This window comes from Chenopodium album, chromosome 5 (assembly GCF_948465745.1).
Source record: "Chenopodium album chromosome 5, dcCheAlbu1.1, whole genome shotgun sequence".
Taxonomy (NCBI): domain Eukaryota; kingdom Viridiplantae; phylum Streptophyta; class Magnoliopsida; order Caryophyllales; family Amaranthaceae; genus Chenopodium; species Chenopodium album.
This window is the reverse complement of record NC_137838.1, coordinates 49,895,236-49,912,973: the sequence shown is the minus strand read 5'-3', so window position 1 is coordinate 49,912,973 and position 17,738 is coordinate 49,895,236.

The window sequence follows — 17,738 nt, the reverse complement described above, 5'->3', positions numbered from 1 at the left end:
GGAGACAAGAATGTACACTAACTCACTTTCGTAGGAATCACGATCAATTTTAGCAACTAAAGACAAGCCCTTTAAACCCCTAGATCGCCCTAAAGGACGAGTGTGCTCTTGTGAGGATGTCCTAAGAGTTTGACCCACAACTCTAAACAAAAACCAAGGAAAGGCAATAAAAAGAAAAGAAAAAGAAACATAAAAAGAGAAAGAAAACACAAATTCATACTTGGACAAGAGATAGGAACAAGCACCAATGAATGCAAACCTTTCTAAATAGACAAATGTATGCACATTCCAAGATGTCAATGGTTGATTGAAACATAACATATACTAAGCATAGAGAACTAATGGGGACACAATCCACTCTAGCCCAACCAATCGGGCCGCGTTCTCTCCACTAGCTTCAAATCAACCCTTAAGCTAGCTTCTTATGATTCCACGAAGGAATCGGAAAAAGATAGAGAAATGAAAAACTTTGAGAAGGTAATCCCGACATCTTAACTATGCATACTCTCTCCATAGGTTTGAAGTCTATCTCCCTCCACCGTTCTTTGACCTAACCCCACAAAAGTGTAAGGGTCTTTTATTAGGTTGTAACGTAAGGCTAAGGGTTAAGGCACGGTAAAAATTTGAAAATTTTGGTGAAATTTCCTAAGTGAAGCAAAAGAGTAGCCTACTCTCAAAAACAAACTCAAGAAGTCACAAAATATCAAACAAAAATACCAATAATGCCATCTCCCCCAAGCTTATTCAACACTAACACAATATATACCAAAAACGAAGTAACGCTCCCCCCCCCCAAGCTTGAACGAAGCATTGTCCTCAATGCTTAAACTAGGGAAGAAAACGAAACTAAACTAAAATATTTTTGTGTTTTTTTTGTTTCTTTTTCAATTTTTTTATTTTTTTTTAATTATTTTATTTTTTTTAATTTTTATTTATTTTTTCTTAGCTCTTATTTGATGTCCTTGCCTTTTTTTTTTTTTACTATGGACGGCTTTTTCTTGAAACTTCATTTGATTTTCTTGAATTGCATCTTTCTTCTCAAACTTTTTTGCATTTTCTTTTCAAGCTCAATTTTCAATACTGTACTTAAACCAATTCACAAAGTTTTCTTTCTCATTATCAACACTCTCAAAACTCAAACCTCACGTGCCAATGCTTCACTAACTAAAAGGGTTGGTAAACATAGGCCATTAGGTTTGTAACGCGGTTTAAACAAGAGCGGGAAACATTAGGCTCAAATTGGTTAATAAGTAGGTCGATGCAAAATAGAAAACCAAATTTGTAACAAAATAGAAAGAAGATAAAGAAAAATGAGAAAAGGTGCCCTTTTCCTCCCCTAGAGTGGCTCGGTCACGATCTTGGGAGCTAGAGGTCAAAACAAGGATTAAGACATGCATAGTCAAGGATCCTAAATTGCCGCTCAACAAGGTGATGAAGGCTATTACAAATGAAGCTCACAAGGGATTATAACCAAACAAATACCAACCAAGGGTTTCAAATCCACTATAGAGAGCAACTCCATCTTACCACATTCCCGTGAACTAAGGCTTCATGGACCCTTAAAAGTTCTTAATCGACTACCTTAGCATATAGTATCCTAGAGTCAACCAATAACACTCTCAAACCGTGCATACATTTACCACTTAGGAAGAAAAACATTCAAGAATGCAATTCCCAAAATAGATTGTCCAAAATAAGAACAAACAAAACACATTTTGCCAAAATTACCTTAAAAGTAAACAAAAATCTTTTTGGACTTTTCAAAATATAAGAAAAGACATGGAAATGTATATACTCAAGTGCATGGCATAAATGAATCAACATCCCACCAAAGCATGATAGAATTCCCTCCCCCAAGCTTGAATGAGACAATATACTCAAACATAAACCAAATAATCCGTGGGAAGGGAAAAGAAAGAAATCAATCCAACAAAACAACACAAGTTCAACGAGTCACCAACTTAGAGAAAGAGCTAAGAAAGATATTACTGGATATTGGTGGGTGTGATTACCCGCAAATGACCCAATTTAACCTTTCAAAGCCGATTTCCTCTTGAATTGAATCTCGATTTCCATATGCTAGCAAAAATAGAAGTCAAACTTCCTTGTTTCTTGATCCAAACCAATGCATAAGTGTATATAAAGTTATGTACCTAGCAAAAGGCACACAAACATTTCCATCAGAGAAAATCTAATCTAAAAAGAAAAGAAAATGAAAGCAATAAAAACCTCGGGTTACTTCTCGAGAAAGGCTTGTTTAACGTCCAAGCGAGACCGCTCTAGTAAATAATATTGCAACGAACGCAAGAGCTTATCAAATGCACTACTACACATTTCATATAATAACAAGTAGGCAAATAAAGGGAGGAGGACGTGCAACAAGATTATTGCACGTAAGTGAGGAGGAAGATGCCAAAAGAAAGAAGAAAAATCAAAAGAAAAATCAAGAAAATAAGAAGAGAAAGAAAAAGAAAAATAAGGAAAAGAATAAAATGGAAAAACCTCCTCAAAATCTTTTTGGGTGGCACAATCACCCATTTCCTCAATAATAGGAGGATGAAAAGGAAAAGTCTCATCAAACATGAGAGGGTCCTCAATAGGCTCTTTGACAAAAGAAGGGAGGAACATGGGATAGTAGGAGATGTGGTCAAATTTCCTTGAAAAAGGGACATGAGGAGGGGGAGGAAAAACAATGGTCTCACATGGCCTCTCATCACCAATGAGGGCATGAAAATCAATCATAGAATTCTCAAAAGAACACACATGACTTAATTCTCCCTCAAACAAAAACTCTCCAATAGAAACAACCTCATCCTCCTCTCTATCACAATGATGAACAACAACTTCCACAAGATCCTCAAAGCCTAGACTCTCTAAACCATGCATGAAAGGATAAAGGTTTCTCTCAAACTCATCCCTTTCCCATGAAGCATTGCCAATGAACTCTCTCAAGAGGCTATAATGATTTGTTACACCTTCAATGAACATACTAGCCATAACCTCAAATGAGTCCAAAGACTCAAGGATAGAAGGGTCACCAACATGCAAGGTAGACTCATCAAGATGGGGAAGGGGGTTGGAATCCTCAAAATCGACATTTTCTTCATTCACAACTCTTCCACCATCACTCAAGGGACTCTCAATCTCTCTTGATTGCTCAAACTCATCATCATCATCCTCATGGACTCCCTCATTCAAACGTGAAGATGGCTCACTCACATCCTCACCAAGGGAAGCTCTCAAAGGGGGTGAATAAGGGGAAGGGTGGCATTCAAGCTCAAATGGGGAATGAAAAGGATCAAATTCCTCAAAAATCCTCTCATCACAAGAAAATCTCCCCTCACCTTGACACCCTTGGCCCACATCATTCCTAAAAATACTCTCACACTCCAAATAAGGTGCCTCACATCCATTTACATCAACCAAAGCACTCATCACTTGGGCAAGCGTCACTTCTCTCAATTTTTGTTCCTCTTGAAGCTCTTGGAGTTGTTGGGTGAGATATTGCATTTGAGAAAGAATTTGGGCATCAATGTTATTGGGTTGAGGTTCATGATCAAAGTCAAATTGCACATCATCAAAATTAGCACAAACCTCATCAAAATGAGCATAAGGGGGAAAGGTGTCAATTTTCATACTTGGATTATCACAAGGCACATAAGAAGTATAAAGAGAATTCATGCAAAAATTAAAAGAATCTTGGCATTGATAATCAAAGCAAGAAACATGAGATTCTCTATCAAAAGAATCCCTAGCAAGTCATGTGAATAAATCCCAAGCATCATGCATAGACAAATGACAAAATCTACCATTATTCATGTCCTCAACCATTCCCCTAGTATACTCATTCATGCCCCAATAAGCTATACCACAAGCATCATTAAGAGAACACCCATGGTAACTAAGAAAACTATCTAGTCTTTTAAAGTAAGCATAGAAGGGTTCACCATCAAATTGAGGAAAAGATAAGCATGACATTTTTATACAAAGAACAAAGAAAAGCAAACAAAAATCAAATTATATACAAGAACCTAGCTAATCTAATCAACACAAACTAATTAACGCCTTAGTCCCTGGCAACGGCGCCAAAATTTGATCGGGATAGAATAGGTCGTTAAGCTACCACCCTAACCAAATTAATCATTTATAAAGCCTAAACCTACACTAAACTAGTTAGTGGCAAGTAAAGGGTCGAACACAAAAGGACTAAGTGTATCAATTTGTGCTAATTAGACTACTAGGAAAGCTTGTGAGATAGAGAGAGGTTCAACTAAACACAACTAAGAACAAATAACTAAAATTAGGGAAAGTGGAATCCAATTACATCAATACATTCAATAACATCATACAATTAGATGAAAATGACCTTGATTAGGAACAATCAACACATTTAACTCACTCTTGCATAATTAAGCATGTTAATTATCCTACTAAACTAATTCACTCTCGTGCAACTAGCCTAGCAAAGGTATGGAAGAAATTACGGCTCTCAACCAACTCACTCTCGCACAATTGGTTGAAAGCACAATTAAGAACATAGAATAAATTAGCTAGAAAGATTCTAATCCATAAAAGCATCATCCATACACAATAATCAAGAAAGAATTCCATACTAATCACAATCAATCATTCAATTTATTAACATAACCTTCATCCATTTCCCTAGAACAAAATCTAAGCTAACATAATGAAGAAAACCATGGAAAACAAGGTAAAATAAGAATAAAAACAAGATTAAACAAATAAAATAATTAATCTACTCAAATCAATATACAAAAAGCAAAAACTAAGAATTAAGCAAGAAATAAAGATGAGAGAAAGTTAGAAAATGCTCATTGAATAGATGAGAAGAAGTTCCACAAAGTTGCTTCTTCAACCTCTCAAAAACTCCATGGAAATCCAAGTTTTCTCTCTCTACACTACTCCTAAACTAACCCAAAGAGAGAGAAAATAAAAGCTAAACTAAAACTAATCTATCTAAAATAAAATGTTGTTTAAAAGTTGTCTTGAAAATGACCCAAAGAGGGTATTTATAATACAAGCTAAAAATAATATAAAAGAAAACGAAATAAAACTAAACATAAACAATTAAAATACTAAACTAAAAACCAAAAATAAACAAAACAACCATAAAATAAAATAAAAGGAAAATGAAAATAAAAAAAGAAAACAAACCCCAAAATCCCAAAAATTCCCACCCAAACCACGACATATCAGCCTACCTCCCTTCTTCTCCCTTTCGAATTGGCTGCTTTCAAACTTTCATCACCAACAATCAAAATCACCACCGTAAATCAACATCATCATCATCTATCGTGGCCGCCCAATTTTCATTAAAAATCACGTGAAAAGCTCATGATTGACCCACAATTGCGTGCCCGCACAGAAAACGCAAAAAGGTCGCGCAAAGCTTCTGCCTCGACTCTGATTTTAGACCCCAATTGCGCGCTTTCTGACAGGACTGCGCGGTCGCGGTGGTGTGGGTTCGTGAGTTTGGGTGTTGTGAGTTGCGCTGCTATGAGGTGAGTAATTTGGTGGTGATTTGGGTGGTTGTTGTTATCTGTGGTGAAGGACGGTGGAAAAGGGGAGAATTGATGGTGGATTGAAGGTTGTGGGTAATTGATTGGGTTGCTGGTGCAAATTGGTGAAGGGGCAGCAAGTGAATTGGAGTTGAGGTGCTGGGTTTAAGTGGCGCTGCTGATTTAAACAGGGGAGTTGCGTGTGGAAACAGGGGAAGGTGGCAGAGGTGAGGTGCTGGTGGTTGTAGTTGTGGTGGCTGTTGATGGTGAGTGTGAAGGAGGCTGCGGTTTTGTGTGGTGGTGGTAGTTTGGCTGTGGCTGAAGGTGTTGGTTGTTGGTGTTGTTTGGTGATGTTGTTGTTGCGTGAGGTGTGGGTGTGAGAAGGAGGAGCAGGGGCTGCCGGCGCGAATTGCCTCGAACCTCGAACCCCGAACACGATTTGAACTTGAAACCCGGAACACCTACAACCAAAAACACGAGGGTATTACCACGAAATAGAATAAAATAAAGATAAAATAAAATAAAATAAAATAAAATAAGATGAATAAAATAAAGTAAGATAAGATAAATAAAGTAAAATAAAAAGCTAAAACTAAATAAATAATAAAATAAAATGAAAGAACATAAAATAAAATAAAACAAACTAAAAACTAAAAGAAAATAAATAAAATGAGAGAAACTAGAAATTATTAACTAAAAAGAACTAAAAACATAAAATATAAACATAGAAAATAAGATAATTTAAATAAATTATGAAAATAAGCTAAAAACTATTAAAAACTACTAAAAATACTCTAAATAAAGATAAAAGACGTGAATAAGCGAATAATAGAAATAAAGGACATAATGAGCTAAATTATTGGAAAATAAGCCGGAAAATGACTCAATAAACACCCTAAAAGTGACATAAAAGTTACTTATCAGATTTGCAAGATAGGCTTTGATCTTCTCAAAGGCTTTTGGACACTCATCATCCCATATCACTGGTACATTCTTCTTAAGATTTTTGAAGATTGGTTCACATATTGTCGTCAATTTGATATGAACCTACTTATGTATTGCAACCGGCCAATAATTCCTCGAATCTGTTTCTCAGTCTTTGGCGGTGGCATTGACATGATTGCTTTGATCTTGGTTGGGTCTATCTCTATTCCTCGAGAGCTTATGACATAACCCAAAAGCTTGCCTGAGATAACTCCAAAATCACACTTAGATGGATTCAACCTCATATTATATTTTCTTAGCCTTTCGAAAAATTTCTTTAAGGCTACTTGATGGCCTGGACAGTCTTTTGATTTCACAATCATGTCGGCGGCATATACTGTAGACACCTAAAAATGTCTCCCCAAAACAAAACCCGATGATGAACAACCTTTCACCGCTACTATTGGTCGGGTTTAGTATTTAATCCCGAGAGTGCTTAAAAAATCGAATTTTATTAAATTCATACTTTTGAACGGTCCATGGATTAGTCTTAATGTTTGGTAAAAGCATAGTTTTAATTTCAGCCCAACTTATTTTAAGTCCAAACCTTTTTTTTTTTTTTTTTATTATTTTATTGTTTTATTATTTATTTTTGGCCCAAACCCTATATTTATTTTTAATTAATTATTTTCTTATTTTAGCCCGAATAATAAAAGCCAGGAAAAGCCCGGAATTATCAATCGGCACTTAAAAAAGCCGAAAGAAATTAGGGTTAAAAATGAATTTAGACAAAAAATGGACTGAAAAATTCCCGTGACACGGTGGCAGTCTGCCAGTGGGACTTCCCGTGACACGGGAGGTCTGCCGTGACACGGGAGATTCCATGTCCTTTCCGCGTAATCCCTTAACGCGTTTTTTATCCCGTTTTCTGAAAATTTCCCGCGTCACTCCAAAACACTACCGTGTCACGGGAAAGTGTACCGTCTGACGGTAGAGCTTCCCGTGTCACGGTACAGTCTAACCGTGTCACGGGATACTATTTTAGGGTTTTTTCATTTTAGGGTTCCGTGTGCTCCCTCAGCACATTTTCCCTATAAATACCCCCTCATTTCTGATGAACGGGGCACCGAGAATTTTTCACTTCAAAATTCCTTCTTCAAGCACTCAAAGGAGTCCATATTTTACTCGAGGTTATGTCCTTAAGCCAAGGCGTGAAAGGTAGAACTGTTTAAGGGTTTGGCCCCAAAATCAACTTTATTTCATTTAATTTAATTTAGTTATCGTTTTATTATTTCCTTGAAGTTACTAACTCGTTTATTATTTTGTAGTTGCAAACAAACAGAATCAAAGTAAGGCTCATTTCTATTATTTTTTCTAACGATTTTATGTTGTTGGAATTGTGATTAAATTGGTTTTTAATATTAATGTTATTCTATTATTGATCACCATATTGCATGTTTAAAGGGAATATGTAATTGAAAATCACGCCTAATAAGATAATTTGGACAACCGGTTTAGGATCCTTTTAATCTTATTATTAATTGAAGTGATCACAATATTTTAGAATTATGTGTGCATTAATATTAAACCAATTTAGTTAAATAATAGTTTGGAGCGAATTGAATTATTGTTTGTATGCCTTTAAGATCACAGGAATGCTTTTCACTATAAGAATCGAGTAGAGGCCAATACGGGCGAATGTGACTCCATGACTCACTTCGTACCATCATCCCCGATCCTCCTTTCGTGGTTCCAAACCATATGGAGTTAGTAATCTCATGGATTATGAATGGGGTGTAACCTTCACGGGTCAATCATTGTTGCCTATCGTTGTCTCTTATCGTGGTTGCCTTTTTATGATCCGTGAACGGTTTACAAGTTCCTTAAAAACTTGTTGGCGGCTCTCTACATTATTTGTCCCTAATTGTATTATGTCAATTCCCACTTCCTATGAGTGCCAAGCATATTCACCACATACTTTTAACGTAGGCGCACTTCGAGCGACGCCTACAATTTGGCGACTCCACTGTGGAGGATTCTTAATTATTTATCGATTTGAGTGATCGATATTTAATTAAGATGAGTGGATGAGACTTGAAAGATTCTTGAAAAATATTCATGTGATTAATTTGGCATTATTGCATCTGCATAGACGTTTTAACGTCGCATTAAGGTCTGTCCCGTAAGAAAAATTGGATAACTTGGTTGCGCGCGAAGGAAAACAGGGCACCAATCAGATCTTCTGACTGTCGTGCCACGGGAATTTTTGCCGTGTCACGGCAGTCCTAAAATCAGTCCGGTGGCTTATTTTCTTTCCTCACAGTCGACTTCCTTCGATTTTTCTGAAAAAACGTATGTGTTCTATATGCGTCTTAGCCACGGGGGATTTAAGCTCTATCGACCCAAAAACGCTCATGGCAATAAGGGTTCATCCGAGTTATTAAATCCACCCAAACCATGGAGTCGAGTTCGATTTCATCACGAACTCGCGGAGCCGCCCGTTGGCATACACCCTCAAGGGAGGCTGCCTTGCTAACGCGTCCAAACTCTTAACCATGGTACCCTTTTGACACCCAAAACTTGACCAATAGTTGAACATAGATCTTAACTCTAGGTTGCGAACTTTTTTACATCGTCGTGCCTAAATGCTATGTGGTTGTTTGGTGCTAACCTTCATGTGTTTGCTCTTTTGTTTAACCCATAACCGAGGGTTCTTATTCTCACATAGTAATTAGTACGGATCTAAAATCGGTTAAAATCTGGAAAAATCACAAAACTGACGTGAAACTGCGCACCGTGTCACGACATGTTCTGCCGCGCCACGGTGAACAGTACCGTGACACGGGGCTGTCTACCGTCTGACGGCAGACTGCACCGTGTCACGACAGTCTGTACCGTGACACGGTGCCCAGAAAAGTGTCCTGTCAGTCCTTTTTTCGATTTTCGTGCGAATGCTGTGTCCAGTTTTGTGTCGTGTCTAGTTTTACGGTCAGTTTTGTCCATAACCTCACTTAATCACTCACATGTCGTGTTCACACACTTTTTTGCTTTAAGTCGTGCACCACTTTTTGACCGTATTTTAGGGAAGTCTTGTTTTGGTGTCGTTTTTTTTTAGAGTAAGTCGGATGGTATCCTCCCTTTAAAAATAAACAAGTAGAATTTCAAAATTATAGTTTTTTTAAAAAAAAATAAAAAATAAAAAATAAAAAATCCCGTGCCACGTCAGCATCCACCGTGGCACAGGAATGGTTGCCGCGACACGGGACTGTCCACCGTGTCACGGCACAGTCCACCGTGGCACGGTGGACCTGTAAAAAAAGAAACATGTAAAATATTCCCGTGACACGGGATTTTATCCCGTCTGACGGGAGAAGTTCCCGTGTCACGGCAAAAAAAAACATGTAAAATATTCCCGTGACACGGGATTTTATCCCGTCTGACGTGAGAAGTTCCCGTGTCACGGCAACAAAAAAAAAAAAATCCCTCTACCGTGGCACGGGAATGGCTGCCGCGCCACGGGAAACTCTACCGTGTCACGGCAAATTTCCACCGTGACACGGTGGAATTAAAAATAATAAAAAAAAAAAAAGGAAAGCGCCAGTCAAGTCTTCCGTGTTAATTTGGTCCTTGCGTCAGTCATTTTGGTTATTGTTCACATGTCTAGCCATACGATCATACCACGAGTCTTATAACATCACTTAGTCACTCACGAGTCAAGTATAGTCCACACACATTCTTTATGTTCCGACTCGAGTCATGCACCAGGTCGTTTATGATCGTATATTAGGTTCATGCACCCTTTTTTGGTCATAATAAAAAAATGAGTGGAGTTTTCTCACCTGTTTTCAAATGTCTATTTTTTTTCCTTCCTTTCCTATCTTGAGCAATGAGTCAAACAATTAAGTGAATTATTTTATTTCACAGTTTTTGGTCAAGGAACAGGGATAGATCAATACGGTTCGAGCCATTACCGCAACAATCTCTCAGATCTAATAGGCGTTCAAAGAGAACTTTGTCATCTCCGTTACTCATCACCTTTCAATGGCCACTAAAGAAGACATTGAGAACATCAAAAAATCCATTGAGGCACTGTCTTCCATGATGCAAACCCTTACCACTAGGGTCACTACCATGGAACAAAACAAGGTCACTGTTTCCACCCTTGACCAACTGAAGGAACAAATGAGTAAGATTTATGAGGATTTCACTTATGTGGAACGGCCTCCCACTCCTTTGAATGTGAAGGACAGACTCCCTGAAAAGTTCTCCACTGCTGATATTCCAAAGTTAAAGCCTACTGACAATCCAATATTCCATTTGAAGGCATTCTTTGCAACCATGGCTCTTAAGGGATTGGACGTAACACTCTTCCCTATGGTGTTCCCTCTCTCCTTAGAACATGCTTACCAACAATGGTTTTATTCCTTAGATGCCAAGCATACTGCGACTTGGCAAGATGTCACCGAAAGTTTCATGAATCGTTACAAGTGTAACATTCAAACTAAAACTTCTAAACGTGAACTCTCCATTCTCAAACAGAAAGAGAATGAAGGCTTCACCGCTTACCTGAACAAGTGGAGGGAAACAGCTTCACTCTTGGTAGATCCCCCCAAAGAAAGAGAGATGGTTTGCCTCTTTATTCAAAATCTGACTCATAAATATAGGGAACATCTCAAATTTCTTCCACTGAACACTTTCGAAGTTGTATACGACGTCGGCATCAATATCAAGGATGAGTTAATAAAGACTGCTGGTAGTAATAATAATAACACTTGGAAAAACAAGAAGAACGACCATCCTTCTTCTTCGTCTTCTAAGCACGAAAATACTACCAACAATATAAGCCAAGTTGATCTCAATGAAGTGTTAGCTCTTGATACTCCATTGCCCAAGAAGAAAAGAACTTACACTCCTTTAGGAATGACTTATGATGCGGCCTTTGATCGCCTTTACAGTTAAGGCTTGATCACACCTATTGGGTCATTTCCAGAGCCAAAACCTGAAGAAATGAGCGCCAAATGCAATCCCAATGCCCATTGCAAGTACCATCAAGGAAGGGGCCACACTACGGAGCAATGTTGGAATTTGAAGGACGTCATTCAAGACTTGATGGATGCAAATAAACTTCCTGTCCCTCCAGGCGGCAAGAAGTAATGAATACAAGGCACACAGATCCTTCGTGCAAGATTTCATGCTTTTTTTTATTCTTTTGTTTCAACCCTCTCCCCCAATAAATCTAACATAGGTTCCCGTTATCCATGTGTACTGTCTATGTGTCATATTTCTTACCTTTTCCATCAATGAGCATTCCTTTCCTTTGCAATCGATCATCGAATTCATTTGCAAAATAAAAAAAAAAATCAATTACCGAACTAAACCCAAGGTACACCAATGACTTGAGGCACCTTTGCAACCATGTCATTCCCTGTTAACCGTTCAATCACATTCCATTTCTTCATCAACCATTTTGAGCCTCGTCTGACGTTTGGCCTTCATTTCTTCAACCCACATTCACTTAACCCTGGGATTGGAAGATGTGTAATTGTATAACATTCAAAAGGCAAGTAAAACAAAAAGAAATAAAGAAAGCAGCAAAGCAACAATAAAACAATGTCTAAAGGCAAGTGTTCCAATGTCTTTGATATGAACACGTCTCAAATTCCGTCTCTCATCGAGTGCTCGGTACCGTGCCTGAGAAACATGAATGCTAAATGAGTGATGGACTGCATGATCTGAGATTGCCTACATTTATTCAAAAGAATGAAAAAAAGAAAAAAAAGTTCAAAGCAAAAAAAAAAAAAAAAAAAAAAAATGTGTTGTGTTGAAAATAAACTTGCAAAATTCAAAATTTTCAAATTCATAATTACACATCTTGGGGCTTCTCTCGGGTCTTGAGCCTTTTACCCCTTTCTTCCTTAAACCATCAACTTAACCACATTACAACCCTTGAAAGACCTCTTTGAGGTGTACATACACTTGTGCAAACTTCGGTTAGAGCTACGTTGGCCTGATTCCTAACGGATACGTAGGCAACCTCACATCGAGGTGCGGCCACATTCACATTCATATCCACATTCTCATTCATATTCATACATGATCGAGTCAAAGAATATCCAATGCTTATCCCTACCCATTGATACGTGTCGTTTCCCGTATAAAATTAATTAATAATTTACCTTAACTTAAACCTCAAAAAAAAAATATTAACAACTAGTAAAAAGGGTAAGTAAGGGTCAAACCCACGAGGAGATTGGTTAACTCTATAAACTCAAAATTAAATTCGAAACGTGAACTATATACATAAAAGAGTATTATTCACACTATGTACAAGAGATTGGGGGGGTTTAAATGATAATAGTCAACTAATACTACTATGAAAAATAGGATCTAAACTACTATACACAATTGATGACAGACTTAACCAATCTTATTCATAACTTTCCTCGAATTAACTTATTGGAAATTATAACTAACCGGCCTTGCACAATTAATCAATTTAAATACTAGACTAACTATAGAGACTTTAGTAACAAAGACTCCCTATCTCCCTTATTTGAAACCAATTGCGAACTAAGCCAAAATCGACTCTAAACCAATCTAATTAACACAAATATGTTGCAACTTGCATGAATTAGTCTTGGCAGCATTAATATCTAGGAGACCTCATTAGCCCTAACTAATCTAATCACTTAAATGTCGGATTAGTTAGATTGAAATTGCTTTCTAATTTAAACCAAACCGTAATCGCAGACTCGATTTAAAATTAGGGACTACTCTCCTATACGATTCAAACTAAGCCGAATCATATAGATAGCAATAATTTACAACTAACAACACGAAAGATAACAATCAATATCGAATTGCAAATTTATTAATCAAGAACAAGCAAATTTCAAATACCCATTAAATCGAAAAACGTAGTACTATCAAGATTCAATTATAATACCAATAAACCAATAAAAGTATCTCATCAAATTAGGAAAGAACATCAAATAAATCAGTAATATGGAACAATTAAGTTAAGAATAAGACTTATGAAATATACTCCCAAGAACACCCGAATAAACCCGGCTTCGACCCCGCGATTCACCTTCGTTCTCGTACTACCTTGGATGCGAGACTAAGCTCCCCTCCAATGGTTATCTTTTCTTCACCAATTGCCCACTTACGACTCACTCGAACGATCTCGCTCTTTGTATAATTGTTGGCTAAGTTGTGTGTGTTGAGAAGGAATAATTGGGGGGTTTTTATAAGTAAAAACAACCTTGGTTTTCCCGGATCAAAGAGATAGAATTGAGAACAAAGATAGAGATTCATCTTTGCTTGAATTTCGGAGGTAGTATTGATCTTCTTTTATTAAGGAAGATGATGGTAGTTTGGGGTCTTGTTCTGGTTAATATTCACGCCCCTTTTCCTCTTCTTCTTATCTTTTATTTTTTTCTTTTCTTTTGCTTTGGCTCTTAATCACGTGCTTGTTCAGGAAACAATTTGCTTGTGGGCTTCAATAAGTGGCTTATGTTTACAAACCCATTTATTTCCTTCTTGATGTTGTGGTTGCAAGTGGCTTTTGATACAAGTGGGCTTTAATATCTTTACTTGTATAATCTTGGCCCACTTATTTCCCTCTTGTTTTCCTACCAAATACACACAACATAATTTTAAATGCCAATTATTCATAAAAATAACTATAAAATAAAATACTAAATAAAATAGAATCTAAAATAATTAAAATCGATAATTTCATAAATTAACTAAAATAACGAGGTTATGAGACTAATATTATGGACTAAAAATATGATATATTATGCACTTATCAAATTCCCCCACACTAAGCTTTTGGTCGTCCTCGATCAAAATCAAGATGTACAATAAGATTAATCCAAACCAATTAACAAAACAAACCATATCTCAAGTATAAGTTCAATTTTCTTTTGCAAAATATTTTAGTGTCACAATTAACAAGAATGGATCGTGATACAAAACAAGAATTTAGCACCTTCATTAACCATTCAATCATACCGCTTCTTTCCCCTAAGTTTGAATTCACCCTAGGGATGCTCAACCATTTTAGCTCTAACCTCACTTCAATTTGATGACCCTCATCAAGACTTGCACAAAATCTAACCCTCCACCGCTAATAGATCAATAGTGTAATGGGATATCAAAAAGGACTTTTATATGCTTGTAACGGGGCTAAGGTTAAGGGTAAGGAAACTTTTAAGAATGTGGTGGTAAAATAAAAGTGTCATGCTAAAAGAGTACTTAAAGCCATAAAAATTTGCACAACCTCTATAATATAAGGTTCACATTCAACTCCTACTAAGTATCAATACCAAACTATATTTCAAATGACGAGCCTTATAAATTTTTTTTTTCGTTTTTTTTTTTTATTTATTATAATTAAAACAGGAGTCATCATTTTCCTGATACAGAATCTTTTTCCACTTCTTTAAACATTACAATACTTTCAATATAACAAACTAATAATGATACTCCATTTAGCATGACATTGGTATAGGCCAAAAGTTTGTAATGTAGTTTAGCCAAAAATAAGAAATTTAGGCACAAAAGGGCCAAGCAAAGGGAATTATTTGTGAAGTAAAATACATAAATAAAGCCTACAACTCTGAAAGTTCTAATCAAGAAAAATATGCCTTTTATCATTTTTCTCACACTTTGGTCATCGATCTCGGGAAGCTTATATGCAAGTCCCAACTTAAGCAATCAAGGAGGGTAAATATGATGAAATTTGAGTCTTACGAGGTTCGTGGCCCTCCTTTCGGGTTTCATCGCACAAAGGGAAAGCAATCCATCATACCACAAACAATATTAATGAAGGATTTATGCCATCTTTACATATCATTTAAGCGATCCAAAGCAAGTCAATTAATGACAAAAAGGAAATCAATTATTTTAAGCAGTTTACACTAATTTATTTTGCATTTCAGTTTGGATTTTCTACTGTACAAGCTGATTTTTTATTTTTTTATTATTATGCAAATAGGACATGTTTTCAACTTAGATTAAATAGCGTGGGTGAGCATTTCCCCTAAAATATGACACAACCAAAATTTTTATTAACCTGTAAACAACAAATATTCCAAGAGAAAAACACCAATCAACACAAAACAACGTCACTAATTTTGAATACAGCAGCAAGGATTTTTCACAGCCCCTTCCCCACACTTAATCCTTTCATTGTCCTCGATGAAACATAAAATAAGGAACAAGGGACAGAACACTTAGCTGGTTATGCACATTCTGATATTTTGAATGCTTATGTGATGTTGTACTGTGCACAAGAATCACGTCTAACTGGTGACTACTTTTGTCAGCTTCAATTCTTGTAATCAAAACTCATTTAAGCATCTTGCTTGCTGGGGCAGTTTTTGTGTGAGCTTAAATGTGTCACATAGGATCTGCATGAATATGAAAACATCCAGGAAGTTTCTCCAGGTGTGAATTATATTTTTTTTTTAATTTTTTTTTTTTTTTTTTTTTTTTTTGGAAATAATAGAAGAATAAAAAAAAAAACTAACTTATAAGAAAAGCAAAAGAAAATAATAAAGGCAACTAAATAAATAAAATTAGAATAAGTCATGGGTTGCCTCCCAAGTAGCGCCTTTAGTTTATGTCGTTGGCTCGACATTCTTCCCTTCATGCTTGTTCGAAGAATAAGTCTTCAATCATGGTCACATAAGCTTGGTCATAGAATGGTTTTAACCTGTGACCATTAACCTTGAAAACTTTGTTAGTATTAAAATCCTTGATTTCTACTGCACCATGAGGAAAAACATTAGTAACAGTAAAGGGGCCAAGCCATCTAGTTTGCAATTTTCCTGGAAATAATTTCAACCGAGCATTAAAAAGAAGAAATTTTTGCCCAACCTAAAATGATTTCCTAGCTATGTTCTTATCATGGAAGGCTTTGGTTTTGTCTTTATAGATTTTGGCATTTTCATATGCCTCTAACCTCAATTCTTCCAGTTTAAGCAACTGTAATTTCCTCTCTTTTCCAGCAAGGTCATAGTCTAAATTACATTGCTTTACTGCCTAAAAGGACTTATGCTCAATTTCCACAGGCAAGTGGCATGCTTTACCAAAAACAAGTCTAAATGGAGACATATCTAATGGAGTTTTATATGCAGTTCTGTATGCCCACAATGCATCACCTAATCGAAGACTCCAATCTTTCCTATTAGGATTAACCATTTTCTCAATAATTGATTTTATTTCCCTGTTAGAAACCTCAGCCTGCCCATTGGTTTGAGGATGGTATGCAGTAGCAACTCTATGGGTTACATCATATTTCTCCAAAAGAGCACCAAAGGTTTTGTTGCAAAAATGAGTCCATGTATCACTTATGATGGCCTTAGGCATGCCAAATCTATTAAAAATATGACTCTTAACAAACTTAACAACAGTTTTAGCATCATCAGTTATCACAGCCTTTGCCTCTACCCATTTAGATACATAATCGACAGCAAGAATGATATAAACTTTACCAAAAGAAGAAGGAAAGGGGCCCATAAAATCTATACCCCACACATCAAATATTTCACAAATAAGGATACCAGATTGAGGCATTTCATTTCTTTTAGACAGACTTCCAGTGTTTTGGCAACGTTCACAAGATTTACAAAACAAATATGCATCTTTGTAAATAGTAGGCCAATATAAACCACATTCAAGTACCTTATGAGCAGTCCTCTGAGGACCAAAATGTCCTCCACTTTCAAAATTATGACAAAAAGTAAGAATAGAGGCGTATTCAGGTTTGTCTACACATCTCCTAATCATTTGGTCAGAACATGATTTCCATAAATATGGACCATCCCACATATAATATTTAGAATCAGATATAATCTTATTCTTTGGAGCTTTAGTGAGTGCAGGGGGAAATGTTCCAGTCACTAGATAGTTAACAATATCAGCATACCAAGGAGTGTCAACACTATATAAAGATGCAAGCTGCTCATCAGGAAAAAACTCAGTTATTAAAGGCCAATCCTCTCTGGGTACAATTCTACTTAGATGGTCAGCAACTGGATTTTCAACACCTTTCCTATCTCTAATTTCCACATTAAATTCATGTAATAAAAGCATCCACCTAAGCAACTTAGGCGTTGAGTGACTCTTCTTTAACAAATACTTAAGGGCTGCATGATCAGAATAAACAATCACACGAGTGCCAAGTAAGTAGGGCCTAAACTTCTCTAAAGCAAAAACAACAGCATACATCTCTTTTTCAGTTACAGTGTAATTGCATTGGGCATAATCAAGTGATTTAGAAGC